Source organism: Macaca thibetana, chromosome 3, assembly GCF_024542745.1.
Source record: "Macaca thibetana thibetana isolate TM-01 chromosome 3, ASM2454274v1, whole genome shotgun sequence".
NCBI lineage: Eukaryota > Metazoa > Chordata > Mammalia > Primates > Cercopithecidae > Macaca > Macaca thibetana.
In genome coordinates this window covers 2,399,691-2,416,185 of record NC_065580.1, presented here as the reverse complement: position 1 = coordinate 2,416,185, position 16,495 = coordinate 2,399,691, and the positions used below count along the sequence as shown (strand labels likewise).

General features: G+C 47.0%; 1 long non-coding RNA gene across 2 annotated transcripts in view; it reads left to right on the top strand.

Moving 5' to 3' along the window:
• The window catches only part of LOC126951547 (uncharacterized), a 38,829-nt gene extending 22,712 nt beyond the window's left edge, over positions 1 to 16,117 (top strand). For both annotated transcript variants that reach the window (XR_007724507.1, XR_007724508.1), the window contains exons 3-4: positions 7,242 to 7,454; positions 14,337 to 16,117. This is a non-coding gene — a long non-coding RNA (uncharacterized LOC126951547). The remainder of the gene's footprint in view (positions 1 to 7,241; positions 7,455 to 14,336) is intronic.
• Positions 16,118 to 16,495: the final 378 nt, after the last annotated feature.

The following is a 16,495-nucleotide window of genomic DNA, read 5'->3' as shown; positions in this document are numbered from 1 at the left end:
CAGAGACAGGAATTGGTTCTGTGCAGCATGAGTAGGTCGGGCACCTAGGTAATCCTTCGCCCACAGGACCACACCACCCTCCCCCAGTGAGAGGAACCAGAGCCACAGGAAAGGGAAGCCCCACACAATCAGTGCTCGAGGCCCGGCCCACGGGGAGCACTGGGTGGCCTGGCCTGAGAAAGCCCCTTGTGCCCTTTGGGTGGCAGCAGCAGGTACCCATGGGAGCTCCAGCAGCACCAGACAAACCAACCGGACCCAAGATAGCACCACGAAGGCTCTGAACGTCAAATTGTCGCTGGAAGCACGGCCTGCACAAGTGGGCCACGATCCTCACACTAAACCTAAACAGGGTGACCAGCTGCAAAAAGAAAAGATTTTTAAAATAGGACCCAGAGACCTTCCTTTTCCTCAGGAGTTTTCCAACTCATACTTGATTGAAACAAAAATGTTAGCAGCATCTGAGACTCAGGACAATGATATTTATGAGCCGGGAAGGTAAAGGAACCTGCATGCAGTAAGTTCCGCACCTCGCCTGAAGTGGGAAAAGGCCACAGCACGCAGCACTCACTGAGTGGTTACCAAAAGAAACCAGCTCCGAGCTATAACGTGGCTCATACTACATTTTGGAAAAGCACACATATTGAAATTTGTGTTATTTGTGCTATCATGTGTGCTATCATAAAGACCTGATGCCTGGTGGAACCACGTTTAAAATGTGTGTTCTGAAAAACTCCTCTGCTGCTTCTTCCTCTGATTTAACATCAGGTAAACCTGCAAATGCACACATTTCATCCCCTTGTGAGATGTAGTCAGTGCGCGGTACATCTACATTTTACATAGAATAAGGTGATTACCAAGATGGCACCATGGATAAAGGAGACTACCTGTGTTAGCAGTTGTGACTTTTCTTTTTTTTTTTTTTTTTTGAGATGGAGTCTCGCTCTGTCAGACTGGAGTGCAATGGCGTGATCTCAGCTCACTGCAACCTCTGCCTCCTGGGTTCAAGCGATTCTCCTGCCTCAGCTTACCGAGTAGCTGAAATTCCAGGTGCCTGCCACCACGCCTGGCTAATTTTCTACATTTAGTAGAGACGAGGTTTCGCCATGTTGGCCAGGCTGGTCTCGAACTCCTGACCTCAGGTGATCCACCTGCCTCGGCCTCCCAAAGTGCTGGGATTACAGGCATGAGCCACCACTCCCGGCCATTACTTTTCAGATGTTATCTAATAAGCCGCCATTCTAAAGGGCCAGCACATCATTGTCTGCTCTTTATTCCAACCATGTTCTGCCATCTGAAGAAAGAATGGATTCTGCTAAGTTGGCACCGAGAAGCAAAGATACTGCAAAAAGTGGGAGACTAGAGAAATAGGCCTGGGACACTCACCAGAAATGGAGACCAGGGCACACAGGGTTCTAGCGGGTGCCTTACAGAGCCCTCTGAAGCAATGACTGACCCCAGGCGTGGCAAGGCTTGTCACCATCGTCACTGTGCTCACTTCAGAACAGGCATCACTCCTTCAGCCTGGCCAACGAGGTGAAACCTTCTCTCTATTAAAAATACAGAAATTAGCTGGGCGTAGTGGCACACACCTGTAATCCCAGCACTTTGGGAGGCCGGGGCAGGTGGATCACCTGAGGTCAGGAGTTCGAGACCAGCCTGGCCAACGTGGTGAAACCCCATCTCTACTAAAAATACAAAAATTAGCTAGGCATAGTGGCGGGTGCCTGTAATCCCAACTACTTGAGAGGCTGAGGCAGGAGAATCACTTGAACCCAGGAGGCAGAGGTTACTGAGCTGAGATCACACCACTGCACTCCAGCCTGAGCAACAGAACGAGACTCAATCTGAAAAAAAACATAAAATAAAATAAGGGGTGGTGGTGGTGGTGGTGGTGGTGGTGGTGGTGGTGGTGGTGGTGAACAAACCAGCCCAGAAACTGTAATGAAGACAGAAAGAATCTCCTGGTCTGGTCTGCACCAGGCAGTTGTGGTCTTGCACGGAAGTCTTTGATGTGGCAGAGCCTTTGGGGCCGATGCCAGGTGATCATGAGTGACGGCAAGATAGGGTCTGTCAAGATGGCTATATCTAGCTGGTTAGGTCCTGCTCGTTCATGGCCACGGAGCCCTGTGGCAAAGATGCTAGTGGAAAAGTACGCTTGGTTACGTCCTTATCTGGTTGGATGTAGACTTCATTGATCAGACACAATATCTGGTCCTTGTTGGCAAAGTGCCTTTTGAAATGTAAGATGGAGTCTTTTTCTAAGATGGAGTCACTTATGTCAAGGTGCTCTACACATGGGGACAATTTCAATGGAGAAGATTGAGAAATAAAAATGGGGCTGGGCGCAGTGGTTCACACCTGTAATCCCAGCACTTTGAGAGGCTGAGGCGGGTGGATCACCTGAGATCAGGAGTTCGAGACCAACCTGGCCAACATGGTGAAACCCCGTCTCTACTAAAAATACAAAAATTAGCTGGGTGTGGTGGCGGGTGCCTATAATCCCAGCTACTCGGGAGGCTGAGGCAGGAGAATCACTTGAACCCGGAGGCGGAGGTTGCAGTGAGCTGAGATCATGCCACTGCAGTCCAGGTTGGACGACAGAGCAAGACTCCGACTCAAAAAATAAAAAATAAAAAAAATTGAAGCCCCCAGCTGACTGAACACACCGTGTGTTGGCGAAGGGGAGAAGACTTGGATGCCATGAAGGGTTGGGAATTGGTCCCTCTCCCTCACTCGCCGTCCTTAGGCTCTTGTCCCTAAGGGCTGAAAGAAACAGATCCTTTCAAAAGGCTCCTCCCGGACAGCCTGGGTTGATTACTGATCTGCCCAGGTACAGAACAAAGACAAGATGAGATCAATTGTTCCTTCACCCCTCCCTGAGCAGTTCCTTTTCTTCAAATGTTTGCCTTATGTTGTGTAAAATGTAGATTTACTTGGCACTAACTACAGTCTCACAAGTATATACTCATTTGTCTCTTTGCCACCCCCCACCTTTGAAGGAAACTATAGAAATGCAAAACCTCCTGAGAACCTCTTCGAAAAAAACAGCCACAGATGTGTCTGTGATGGGTGTGCTTCCTGGGAGCGCCCTCAGCTGGCTCAGTAACCCTGATGATCTGAGACTTATGCCTCTCGCTCATTTTGGTTGTGAAGATGAAAACAGCTCTAGAAACCGATGGTGGTGATGTTTGCTCAGCAGTAAGAATGGATTTAAAGTCACAGAACTATACACTTGCAATGGTTAAAATGGTAAATTTGATATTAGGTATATTACCACAATAAAAAAAAAATGTCACGACAACATCTATCTGTAGCATACTGAACTATTTCTGGGAAAAAATTCTATGTCAGAGATTTCGCTCCAAAATAATCCAAAGAGAAAGGGAAAGATGGAGGGGTGGGTGGGGTATGGATGAGGCTGGATGGGTTGGTTGATCATTGGTTAAGCTGAGTGGTGGGTATTTGGGGGCTAATTATATGGTTCTCTCTACTTTTGTATGTTGTAACATTTTCATAATAAAAAGAAATAAAATGAGTCTGTCCGTTGTTTTCCAGCTATAGAAGGTTTCTGCTGTAATTCACTGTAACCCTGGGGGCTGAGGTTGCACAAGTTTTAAACCTAGAGTTTTATTTGTAACAATCTTACCCATAGCAAAGAAAAAAATTTTTACTAAAAAGTGGACAAAGGATTCTTGTTAGAGAGTGGGAATGTTCACTAAGAATTTGGAAATTCAGGAAATGAGATTTCCCTCTCAGAGTTATACTGTAAAATCAATACTGGCTGATTGGGAAAGAGATATCCAAAGGACTCGCGCTGTTCTGGCACTTGCAGGAGAAAATACAGCTGCTCTGACTGGTGGGAAGGGCCAAGACCCAGAACAGACCACAGAGGGCTCGGCAAGCACCTTTCTTCCTCCGTGAGCCTTGAGGGTTTGGGAGCGTGGGGGGTGGTCTCTGTGGCTGTGCAGTGAGTCTGTGTCTGCTCATGAGTCCTTCTGGTTTGCATTACCTAGGCCAGGTGGAGGAGATGAAGGAATCCTCCAGAACAGGTAACTATAAACTAACTGAATATTTACTATATCTAAATAACCAATGCATTATGAACCCAAAAGGGGTTTATGGTCAATGAAAGCTTAGAGGAAAGTCTGCCCAGGCGCTGCCCGCATGCTGCAGGCTCACCCGTGGACTCCAGGTCTTACTCAGAGCCCGCCCTCATGGTTCATCCCGTGGGGACAGGAGAACCAGAGGCTGCAGGTGGTGGACACAGGCACTGTGGGGCCCCTGGCAAGGCCTTGTGGGCAAGCTTCGCACAGAGACCTGCACACAAGCCAGGCGTGGTGGCATGTGCCCGTGGTCCCAGTCACTCAGGAGGCTGATGAGGGAGGATTGCTTGAGCCCAGGAGTTCAAGGCTGCAGAGAGCTATGGTCACACCACTGCACACCAGCCTGGGCAACAGAGGAGACCCTGACTCTTAAAAAAAAGAAAAAAGGCCAGGCACGGTGGCTCATGCCTGTAATCCCAGCACTTTGGGAGGCTGAGGCAGGCGGATCACGAGGTCAGGAGATCAACACCATCCTGGCAAACACGGTGAAACCCCGTCTCTACTAAAAAATACAAAAAAATTAGCCGGGCGTGGTGGCGGGCACCTGTAGTCCCAGCTTCTTGGGAGGCTGAGGCAGGAGAATGGCATGAACCCGGGAGACGGTGGAGCTTTCAGTGAGCGGAGATCGCGCCACAGCACTCCAGCCTGGGTGACAGAGCAAGAATCCGTCTCAAAAAAAAAAAAAAAAAAAAAGAAGAAAATCAACAAAATAAAGAGACCTGCATACAGCAACACAGGGGCTGGTCTTGGATGAGACCCAACCACCTTGTCCCTCTGACCATTTCACTGTGTGTCGAATAAACCGACATTGTGTGCTCATTACCACTTCCATGAACTTGGCTACTGTGCATCTGTCCCTGAACGCACTTGTGTTAGGTCTTCTGCTGAAATAGAAAGTCTATTCTGGGGACATTAGCAAAGCACCTTGGGTCTCCATGGCCTCTGGGCCCCGCTGGCCACCCTCAGACCATCCTGGTGAAACTTGTCAGTAGTTGGGGGTCCAACTCCTCCAACCCCACCCCCACTACCTTTTCTTCCTGGCTTTCAAGCTCATTGGCCTACTGTACATGGCTCATTCTGTATCTGTTTGCACATAGAGGTAATGCCACAAATAAAACGCTAAACAGCAGCGTTTCAGAGAGAAAAATCACATCCGAAATATTCCAAGCCACTTAAATCTTCTGGAAAAGTGGAAGAGACAACCATGAAAGTGTTAATATTGAACTGAGACCACATTTTCAAATGCCAAGCTTGTGTGTGATTGTGAAATGTATATACGCTGAGGAATTATTGTAATTCTATCATAATTTACTACTTTACCAAAATAAACCGGTAAGATAAATAAGTACTGCTGCTAATGCCCAATTGACTAATATGACCTGAATAGAAATAAAATATTAGTTGAGCTTGAGATGCCAAGATTAAACTAGATTAGTGATAGAATCTCAGAGTACTGTTTCGATATAATTAAAGTGGTGATTTAATGTGTCTTTAGCTCAGAATCGTTGTAAGAGGTTTTTTTGTAATAACGTAGAAATGAATACACACTCGTCCAAGCCGCAGAGGAATAAAAGGTTGTAATATTTTTGAGTTCCCTTGGCAGGGCAATCCATTCTCATCAATCTCACACTCTGCAGGGGAACATACGGATGTTTTTCTTCCAATCATTCGCCGTCATTATTTAATGTAGGGTAACAGCCACAGTCTTCATTAATATATTAACCTATGGCTCACAAAGGCCTTGCAGTAAACCAAGTGACAACTCCTCATGACAGGTTTATATCATAGGGCTCAGAGATGTTCGCCATCTGAAACGCTGACCTCTGGGATAAGCTTAATGTTGATACCCAACTTAAGAAGAGGCTAGCCAGCGCGAGAGAGGAACTCAAATGCCCAGCTCGTGGGTTGCTACTCATTGCTATTCAAGAGGAGCTGGTCAAAAACACATCTCATGCAACCATGTAATGCAAGATTTTACAACTTCCATAGGAATGAGGCAGATCTACATGTTGCAAAACAGAACAGACGCAAATGGATATATACGGTTACAGGAAAAGCAATGGCAAGTACATGTCATCAGCATTCTGGCATGAAGGAGTCCTCAGAGAAATGGCTGACTGCCGTCCGGATCACCCCAAAGTAAAACCCATCCACAGCTCCACGGAAACACAGAGCACAGCTTCTCCATGCCCCTAGCTTTGAGTCATTATAAAGGCAATCACGGACTCTCAGAAAAGCGTAACTGGCTTGTAAAACATGTGTTTATGGACTTTCTTTTTTTTTTTTTTCTGAGATGGAGCCTCGCTCTTGTCACCCAGGCGGCAGCGATCCTGGGAGTGCAGTGCTGCAGGCCCGTCCATGCCTGAGCTGCACCTGGAGGCGTCCTCCACCCCTGACTACTGTCAATGAAGACAGTCAAACTCTAAAATATTTGAAGAGATTTCCTGTGAGCCAAATATGAGTGACCAATTCTTACAGCGGGTAGCAAGTCAGACATGAGCAGACAGGAGAGGGCCCCCCTCCAGCCAGGAGTGTCAGGCAACCATCAGGGGATGGTCAGGTGGCTGTTAACTGTCTCGCTAAAGTAATTAGTTGCAGCTGGCACCAAGGAACAGCAGCCCTCAACCCCCGCCCTCAATAGACAGAAACACCTGCAACTGGTGATCAGCCGCTTCCTGATAAGATCTCAGGAGCTGGGCAAGTGGCTCAAGCATGTGCACTAAGAGGCAAACCTGGAGGACGATGTTCCTCTAGGAACACTGGGCTGGAGGACGACGTTCCTCTAGGAACACTGGGCTGGAGGACGACGTTCCTCTGGGAATACTGGGCTGGTAAGGGAGGAATGCCTCAAGGGAGCACGCGTACAACTCCAGTAAACCCACTGTGCACGCAGGCCCTACCAGGTGCTGGCAGGCCACTGTGCATGTGGACAGCCCCCCCACAGGAAGAATCAGGGGAGAAGGGATGCAAGACGCCTGGCCCTAAGTCAAAGGCTGTGGACTTGATCTCGCGAGTCACCCACTTGGTCCTCTTCCAATTATACTTTCCTTCCTTTTTTTTCCTGCTCTGAATGTTTAAATAAACTCACTCCTGCTCTAAACTTTGCCTGAATCTCTCACTCTGCCTTTTGCCCTTCAGCTGAATTCTTTCTTCTGAGGAGGCGAGAACTGAGGTTGCTGCAGACCCGTACAGGCTCGCTGCTGCTAACACCAGGACCCAGGCCACAGCCCTCCAGAGATCCTGAGAACATATGTCCAAGGTGGTTGGGCTACAGCTTGGCTCTGTACATTTCAAGAAGACATAAGACATCAGCCAATATGTATAAGATGTACGCTGGTTCGGTTTGGAAAGGTAGGACAATTGGAAGGGGCAGGGGCTTCCAGGTCATAGGTGGATTCAAAGATTTTCTGATGGGCAGTTGGTTGAGTTATTATCTAAAGACCTGGAATCAATAGAAAGGAATATCTGGATTAAGATATGGGATTGTGTGCCAGGGGTGCAGTGGCTCACACCTGTAATCCCAGCACTTTGGGAGGTCGAGGCGGGCGGATCATGAGGTCAGGAGATCGAGACCATCCTGGCTAACACAGTGAAACCACATCTCTACTAAAAATACAAAAAACTAGCCGGGTGTGGTGGTGCGCGCCTGTAGTCCCAGCTACTCAGGAGGCTGAGGCAGGAGAATGGCGTGAACCCGGGAGGCAGAGGTTGCAATGAGCTGAGATGGCACCACTGCACTCCAGCCCTGGCAAAATAGCGAGACTCCATCTCAAAAAAAAAAAAAAAAAAGATATGGGATTGTAGAGACCAAGGTTCTTACTTCGCAGGTAGCAGGCTTCAGGGGGAGAATAGATTGTAAATGTTTCTTATCGGACTTAAAATGGTGCCTGGATCACGAAAAAGGTCTGGAAAACAGAAAGGGGTTCTCTACAGAACAGATTTTCCCCACAAGAGACAACTTTGCAGTGCTATTTCAAGATCTGGCAAGGAAGCATATTTGGGTTAAAATATTTTGATTTCCTTCCTTATCTGTCATGTGAGGTATTGCCAGAGTCAGGTTGGAAAGTGAGCCCACATTACATAGGGTTAAATAAAACCCCTCCAGTAAGAGTATAGTTCGTATTGTGGACTCCCCAGGTCCCTTAGATAATTTGGGCAAGAGAAGAAAAAGATCAGAGTTCAGACCCCACTGCTCTGCTCCAGAACGTGGGCAAAGTGTCAGCTGTCTCACCTGTGCAGGGGGCACAGTGACACCCATCGCAGACCGTGGTTGGGAGGAGCAAATGAGAACATCATCGAGGGCTCTCACCCCTGCCTGGCACAGGGAGAAGACTCAACGAATAGCAGCTCTCGGTGTGACTGCTGCTGCTCGAAGAGAGGAAATTCTGCAAAACTGAACAGCCTGAGGATGGTTTCTGGGCATTCCCCAATCAGCAGTTCCTCCCCACCCCCGGTTCCTCCTTACCTCATGATCTCAAAGCTCCCAATGCCTCAAGGCTCCCCCGGGCAGGTTTTCTGTCTGCCCTCTCTCTCATAGGGAGCTCATTCCTGCTCAGGGTTTTAAATGTCATCTACCTGCTGATGACTTCATCTCCAGCCCAAGTCAAGCTCCTGAAATCCATGCTGTATTCCACTGTTTATCTGACATCTCAACTTGGATGCTTAATTAACCCCCAGGGGCACGAACAGAACCAGCCAATAGAGACCCGGGAGCTCATTCTGATTCCTGGACCACGATCCTGCAGGGACAGGGCCGTCTTCCTCCCCTTCTCCCAGTGGGAGGTACTGGGATTACAGGTGTGAGCCACTGCACCTAGCCTAAATGCATTTTTAAAGTTTTATCTGTAAAACATCATACAGTTAAAAATGACTTTTTTGGATGATAGTTCTATGAATTTTAACACAGGTACAGATATGTGCAACCACAGCCACTATCCAAATTGTACTCCAAAAAAAGAAAATGGGCTGGGCGCAGTGGCTCCTGCCTGTAATCCTAGCCCTCTGGGAGGCCGAGGCAGGAAGATCACCTGAGGTGAGGAGTTTGAGACCAGCCTGGTCAACATGGTGAAACCCCATCTGTACTAAAAATACAAAAATTAGCCAGGCATGATGGCAGGTGCCTGTAATCCCAGCTACTTGGGAGGTTGAGGCAGGAGAATTGCTTGAACCTAGGAGAAGGAGGTTGCAGTGAGTGGAGATCGCACCACTGCACTCCAGCCTGGGTGACAAGAGCAAAACTCCATCTCAAACAAAACAAAACAAAAAAACACAACGATCAGTTTGTGCAATTTACAGCCTCTCCATCACAATGCTGTCCAACATCCATGAGAAGGTTTAATAACTTTAAAAGCAAAAGCCCTGTTTTTAAATTCTTGAAAAGCAAATGAGTTTTTTGGTTTTCTGTCTGGCACCCTCTAGAATATAAACCCATTAAGTGTAGCTTCCAAGTAACCTGACCTCAAGCAATCCTCCTGCCTCAGCCTCCCAAAGTGCTTGGATTACAGGAGTGTGCCATCTCGCCTGGCCAGTACTTCTTGACATTACAATATCATGAGTTCAGCCCTCAGCATTGCTTAGTATGATCAATTTAGATGCCAGGATTGGTCTGACAAGAATACCTATTTTGATGTTAGTTGGCGTAACTAATACGTTGCTGTTTCTGTTGACAATGGTTGACCGGTCCGTTTAGTTGCTCTTTGAGGCCTACTGAGAACTCAGTCATGTTCCTATATCATCAACATGGAGGATCAGCTCTTGCTTATTTACTTTCAGAGGCAATAGGACCAGATTGGCAAAGAACCATTCCAGAATCTTTAGATGTTTAGGCTGAGTAGGTCAGATCCATCTTAACATAGTTAAACGTGCAGTTTGATGTCAGAAGGCTATTCCTACCCACTCTGATTTTTTTAGTGACATTATGATAAAGGCAAAAGGTACATTAAAAGCTTTGGATCTATATTGGGGTCGTAAAATGTCACCCATAGACAGTTCCTGTCTAGGGATTCATTTGCCGGGCAGATCAATAAATGCTGTGAAAAGTTCTACAATAAGTACTCCCAACCAGCTGCTCTGCACCCAAGAGTGTGCGCTAGTTAAACAGTAAAATATTTCTGTAATTTCAGTATCAAATATATAATTTACTCAAAGAGAATAAATTAGTTTTCAGGAAACTTAACTGAGAAACGGTGTGTTAGACTTGCCTTGTTTTCTAGGATAAAATCCTGATAATGACCACTGCCCGAGAGCCAACCCCAGACAGGCAGATGCTGGAGATTTTACTCTTCAGTGTGGGGGTTAAAACTTACTATCTAGTGGTGGTTTCGTGTCTGTCATTGAGAAATGCCTTTATTATGGCAAAAATCCAGGTATTTCCAACTCACCAGGAAGAAGACAAAATAAGCAAATGTATCTTGGTAGATGTTTACTCTTTGAATGTCAATAAGAATTTCACTCTGAACGACAGCAGGTTTCCATGGTCCTCAGACAGGCAGCAGACAGCTGGGTCAAAAGCCGTGCTAACAAGTGAACCCAAGGTGAGGGAACTTTCAGATCCACACTCAATCTCTCCAACAGGAAGCATCGCTTTCCTGGCAACAGAAGGATTAATCATACATTGCACCAGGGAGAGACGAAGCTTGGTAATGTGAGACTGTGATTTACAATGATCTCCTGATTTATTGTTGTGTATTTTTAAGCCGTATTATTTAAAATGCAGCTAATTTAAAAGCTAGTGTTCAGCACCACATGACTGCTGCTAAAGATCTACTCTCTGCTGATAAGAAAAGCACCATATTCTGTCCCCTTACTCCCAGGTCCCCAAGGCAGATCCAATCTCTAACAAAATCGCCTGTCAGGTGACGAATCTTGCTTTTCTCTGGGAAGTTATTATTTCTGTCTTTTTGTGTGTGTTTCCAATGCAGTTTATTTTTATTTTTATTTTTTATTTCTTAATTTTTTTTTTTTTTGAGGCGGAGTCTCACTCTATTGCCCAGGCTGGAGTGTAATGGCACGATCTTGGCTCACTGCAACCTCTACCTCCCAGGTTCAAGAGATTCTCCCACCTCAGCCTCCTGAGTAGCTGGGATTACCGGTGCCCACCACCACGCCCAGCTAATTTTTGTATTTTTAGTAGAGACGGGGTTTCACCATGTTGGCCAGGCTGGTCTGGAACTAGTGATCTCAGGTGATCCGCCCACCTCGGCCTCCCAAAGTGCTGGGATTACAGGCGTGAGCCATCGCACCAGGCCAAGACCCTGTCGCTTAAAAAAAGAATAAAAATTCACGTCTTGTAATAAGGAATTAAAGGCAGGATGAACAAAGATTTTCTTTTCTTCTCTTCTTTTTTTTTTTTTTTTTTTTTTTTTTTTTTTTTTGAGATGGAGTTTCCCTCTTGTTGCCCAGGCTGGAGTGCAATGGCACAATCTTGACTCACTGCAACCTCTGCCTCCCAGGTTCAAGCAATTCTCCTGCCTCAGCCTCCTAAGTAGCTGGGATTACAGGCATGCACCACCACGCCCAGCTAATTTTGTATTTTTAGTAGAGATGGGGTTTCACCACGTTGGCCAGGCGGGTCTCAAACTCCTGACCTCAGGTGATCCACTGGCCTCTGCCTCCCAAAGTGCTGGGATTACAGGCGTGAGCCACTGTGCCTGGCCTATTTCTTAATTTCTTTTTTTAGAGACAGGGTATCTCTCTGTCACCTAGGCTGGAGTGCAGAGGTGCGATCATAGCACACTGTAGTCTCAGGCTCCTGGGCTCAAGTAATCCTTCCATCTCAGCCTCCTGAGTAGCTGGGACTAGAAGCCTGTGCCACAATGCCTGGCTTCAAATGCAGTTTAAATGTTACAGAAACCCACACAAGAACAGTACTTAATAGTAACAAACAGCCTTGCTGGATGAATACAATGATACATATTTTTAGTTTTACTTTAATTATCCTTCATCATTCAACTGAAATATGTATTTTTAAAGGGGCCCTTTTGTAACCAGCATAACTGACACCCCTTGTGTTATGTGAGGCTCTTGCAGGTGGCTCCCTTTAGTCCTAGCTCGGCCCCACAGATGGGCAATTCAGCCAACACCCTCATTTCATGGCTGAGGAAACTGACGTGTCCCAAACCACACAACAGACTTTGCCGCGCTGTGTTCCTGGTTAGGTGGGCACTTCCTGAGTCCACCATTTGCAGAATCTGCAACTCTACTTCTAGGCCACACCAATTGCTGCCTTCTGGAATTTGGGAGGCATTGAATGAGTGGATATTTTTTTTAAAGCTTAGAATAGTGCTTGTCTTATGGTAAACACACAATAAATGTTATGTCCTTACTATGACTGACACAGAACAATTAAAATCTATCCAAGTTCATTATGTGCTAAATCTATCCAAGTTCATTATGGTTAGTACAAGACAACGGACTATACAACCCTAAACATGGTAGTGAACACAAATAATGTTTTTAAAGGACCTGTTAAACTTTCTCCCTAAAATTTACAATGTTGCAATGCAAATAATTAAAATGAAAAATAGACACAATTTCCCATATGAACCTTGACATCCAAACAACAGGGATCCCCAACTTGGGCAATTTTTGTACTTTTTTTTTTTTTTTTTTTGAGACTAAGTCTTGCTCTGTTACCCAGGCTGGAGTGCAGTGGCATGATCTCAGCTCACTGCAACCTCCGCCTCCCGGATTCTCGTGCCTCAGCCTCCCAAGTAGCTGGAATTACAGGCATCCGCCACCATGCCTGGCTAATTTTTGTATTTTTAGTAGAGGCGGGGTTTCACCACGTTAGCCAGGCTGGTCTTGAACTCTTGACCTCAGACAATCCGCCCACCTCAGCCTCCCAAAGTGCTGGGATTACAGGCATAAGCCACCGGGCCCGGCCTTTTGTACAAATTTAAAACATCTCCAATCAATGGACAACCGTGTGTTTTCTAAAGGCCCCTATGCCAGGCCCTGAAAAGATAATTTCCAAGCATGGGGAGATAGAGAATGGCGAAAAAAAGACTCCAGGGCAATTTTCTTCTGGGCAATTTTTTTTCTTTTTCTTTTCTTTTTTTTTTTTTTTTTTTTTTTTTGAGACGGAGTTTTGCTCTTGTCGCCCAGACTGGAGTGCAATGGCACCATCTTGGCTCACTTCAACCTCCACCTCCCAGGTTCAAGCGATTCTCCTGCCTCAGCCTGTCGAGTAGCTGGGATTATAGGCGCCCACCACCATGTCCTACTAATTTTTGTATTTTTAATAGAGACAGGGTTTTGCCATGTTGGCCAGGCTGGTCTTGAACTCCTGGCCTCATGATCCACTCACCTCAGCCTCCCAAAGTGCTGGGATTACAGGCGTCAGCCACCGCACCCGACCCAAGACTCCAGGGCAATTTCAAAAGGGAGGTGGGATTCGGCCAGGTTGCTGTGTGAGAAGGCGCTGGCCACGTGGCAAGGGCGGGAGCAGGCTGGGGCTTCTGTGCTGGCGGCAGTGGCACAGGTGTGGAGCCTGCGTTGGGAGGCCACGGCTGCAGGAGAGGAGAATGAGCCTCAGGAAGCAGCAGCAATGTCTTCTGGCTCCCACCCCTTTCTTCTGGGGAATTCCTCTCTCCGCGTTCAGGGCATGGCTCCTGCCTCCCCAGCCTCACTAGGCAGGAATCCTCAGGGAGCCGCCACCTTCACACCAGCCACCCTCCCGGGCACTGGCACCGAGGGCTGCAGGAAGACAGTAAGAATGGAGGATGATTGCCTCCTCCCCTTTGTTTCTCCAAAACTGTGTGTGTTGAAGAAAGAACCTTAGGCTGAGGAGGAGAAATCCAGCTTGGTTTCAGAAAGAGAGAGGGCCGGGCACGGTGGCTCATACCTGTAATCCCAGCACTTTGGGAGGCCAAAGCAGGCAGATCACCTGAGGTCAGGAGTTTGAGACCAGCCTGGTCAACATGGTGAAACCCTCCGTCCACTACAAATACAAAAATTGGCTGGGCATGGTGGCGTGCATCTGTAATCCCAGCTACTCAGGAGGCTGAAGCAGGAGAATTGTTTGAACCCAGGAGGCGGAGGTTGCAGTGAGCCAAGATTGCGTCACTGCACTCCAGCCTGGGTGACAGAGCAAGACCCAGTCTCAATAAAAAAAAAAAAAAAGGCAAAGTGAGAACTCCACACGGCTTGCGTCTGAGTAGCCACTGGTTATTATTAGAGTTTCGCTGTTTTGTTTGTTAGCTGCTGTGGTAAGTCAGATTCTTTTGCACACAGAGACAAAGATGTTCCTGCGAGTCACCTGCCTGGGAGTGGAACTGAGAAGCCCTGCATCGAGCTGGTGCGGGACAGGGAGGTAAAGCCTGCGGTGAGGATGTGGAAGGACGAGGCCACCCCATGGGCAGCAGCCCTCAGAGTGGGCTGGGCCCGGCAGAGGAGAAGAAGCTGGACTGTTGATCCTTGATGCCCACTTGTGCTATTCCGGGGCTGGCCCCACTGGCCCCCTGGGACCCAGAGAGAAAGGCCCTCGCTCTGGGCATCACAGGCACGCACAGCCGGAGACAGGGAGGCACCCACAGAAGGACCCGCTGCGGCCTCTCTTTCAAACTTTTTAAATGGTCTGCAATTTTTATTTTGAACTGTTTTGTTCTTTCTTTTTGAGCCAGGGTCTTGCTCCGTTGGCCAGGTTGGAGGGCAGTGGCGTGCAATCGCGGCTCACTGCAGCCTCTGCCTCCTGGGCTCAAGCGATCCTCCTGCCTCGGGCTCCCAAAGTGCTAGGATTACAGGCATGAGCCACCATGCCTGGCCTATTTTGAACTTTTTATAATAAGAAAACACTTTTTCCATCTAGAAAACATAAAATACACCTGGGTGTTGCATTGCCAGGATTTCCGTCTGGAGAGAACCGTGTTTGGACTTAGTTTGTGATCTGAGTAATATCGAAGGGGAGGTGACTTTAGCCAGTGATTATACTAAGTAGTATCTTATGCAATTTGAAAAAGCTACATTCAAATTCTATTAGTTTGCTCTAGGCCTGAGTAACATAGCCACATAGAAAGATAGAGTTGTTTGTTTGTTTGTTTGTTTGTTTGAGGTAAGTCTTGCTCTGTTGCCCAGGCGGGAGCGCAGTGGTAAAATCTCAGCTCACCACAACCTCCACCTCCCAGATTCAAGCCATTCTCATGCCTTCTCATGCCTCAGCCTTCCAAGTAGCTGGGATTATAGGCAGGAGCAACCACACCCAGCTAATTTTTTTCTATTTTTAGTAGAGATGGGTTTCACTGTGTTGGCCAGGTTGGTCTCAAACTCTTGGCCTCAAGTGATCCTCCCACCTTGGCCTCCCCAAGTGCTGGGATTACAGGCAAGAGCCACTGTACCCGGCCAAAAAACAGAGTTTTATAAGTCCTGTAAAAGCAGCAGACACCCTCGGCCCAATGTTGGCTAACTCGGCAGCAATTACAAGGCATTAGGGTGAATCTTCTCAAGCAAGAATGTGAATGTGAAACCACCTCCACGTAAGATTACCCTGCGAGAGCACAACACTGCTTGGCATAGACACAAAAAATAATGAGAAGTTTTACACGACTAACAAAACAGGCATAATTTTTTTTCCCCTGAGGCAGGGTCTTGCTCTGTTACCCAGGTACAGTGGTGTGATCTCGGCTCACTGCAGCCTCCACTTTCTAGGCTCAGTGGATCCTCCCACCTCAGCCTCCCCAAGTAGCTGGGAGTGCAGGCCCATGCCACCACACCCGGCTAATTTTTGCATTTTTTGTAGAGATGGGTTCTCACTATGTTGCCCAGGCTGCTCTCAAACCTCTGGGCTCAAGTGATCCTCCCACCTTGGCCTCCCAAAGTGCTGGGATTATAGGCGTGAGCTACAATGCCCTGCCCCAATAGGCATAACTTTTATCAAGAAGCTGAAGTATATAAACGTCAAAAATGTAGCAATTCTTAATTTGAGGGCATTTAGGTAGCATTCGCTACAAATGAGGGGAGCACCTCTAGAAAATAGAAAATACACTCAAAAGGAGGAAAGTGTATAGAAAGAACAGAAAGAGCTAGTGAAAATGAATGATGCCTCTGAAATACAGCCAGTACTGGATGTAACTTTATGTTAGTCAAATGCGTAAGAACTGGCCAACGAGGCCTGGTCAGGGAACAAAGGTTTTGCAAGGACTTTGGTAATCAGGGTGAGATTGATAACCATAATGAAAGCCACAACATTAATAATAAAAGATCAATGACACAGACAAATATATTTATAGATCATTGCCTCAACTGGAGGCCCGCGAAGGCCCAGATGTATCACTGCTTTCAAATTTATTTATAGATCAATGTCCTAATGTGATAAACAGTTGGCTTGTAAACTAAAAATACTGAAAACCACAACACAAAACTATGAATTTTTCCTTTTCTTTACTGTGCAAGAGATG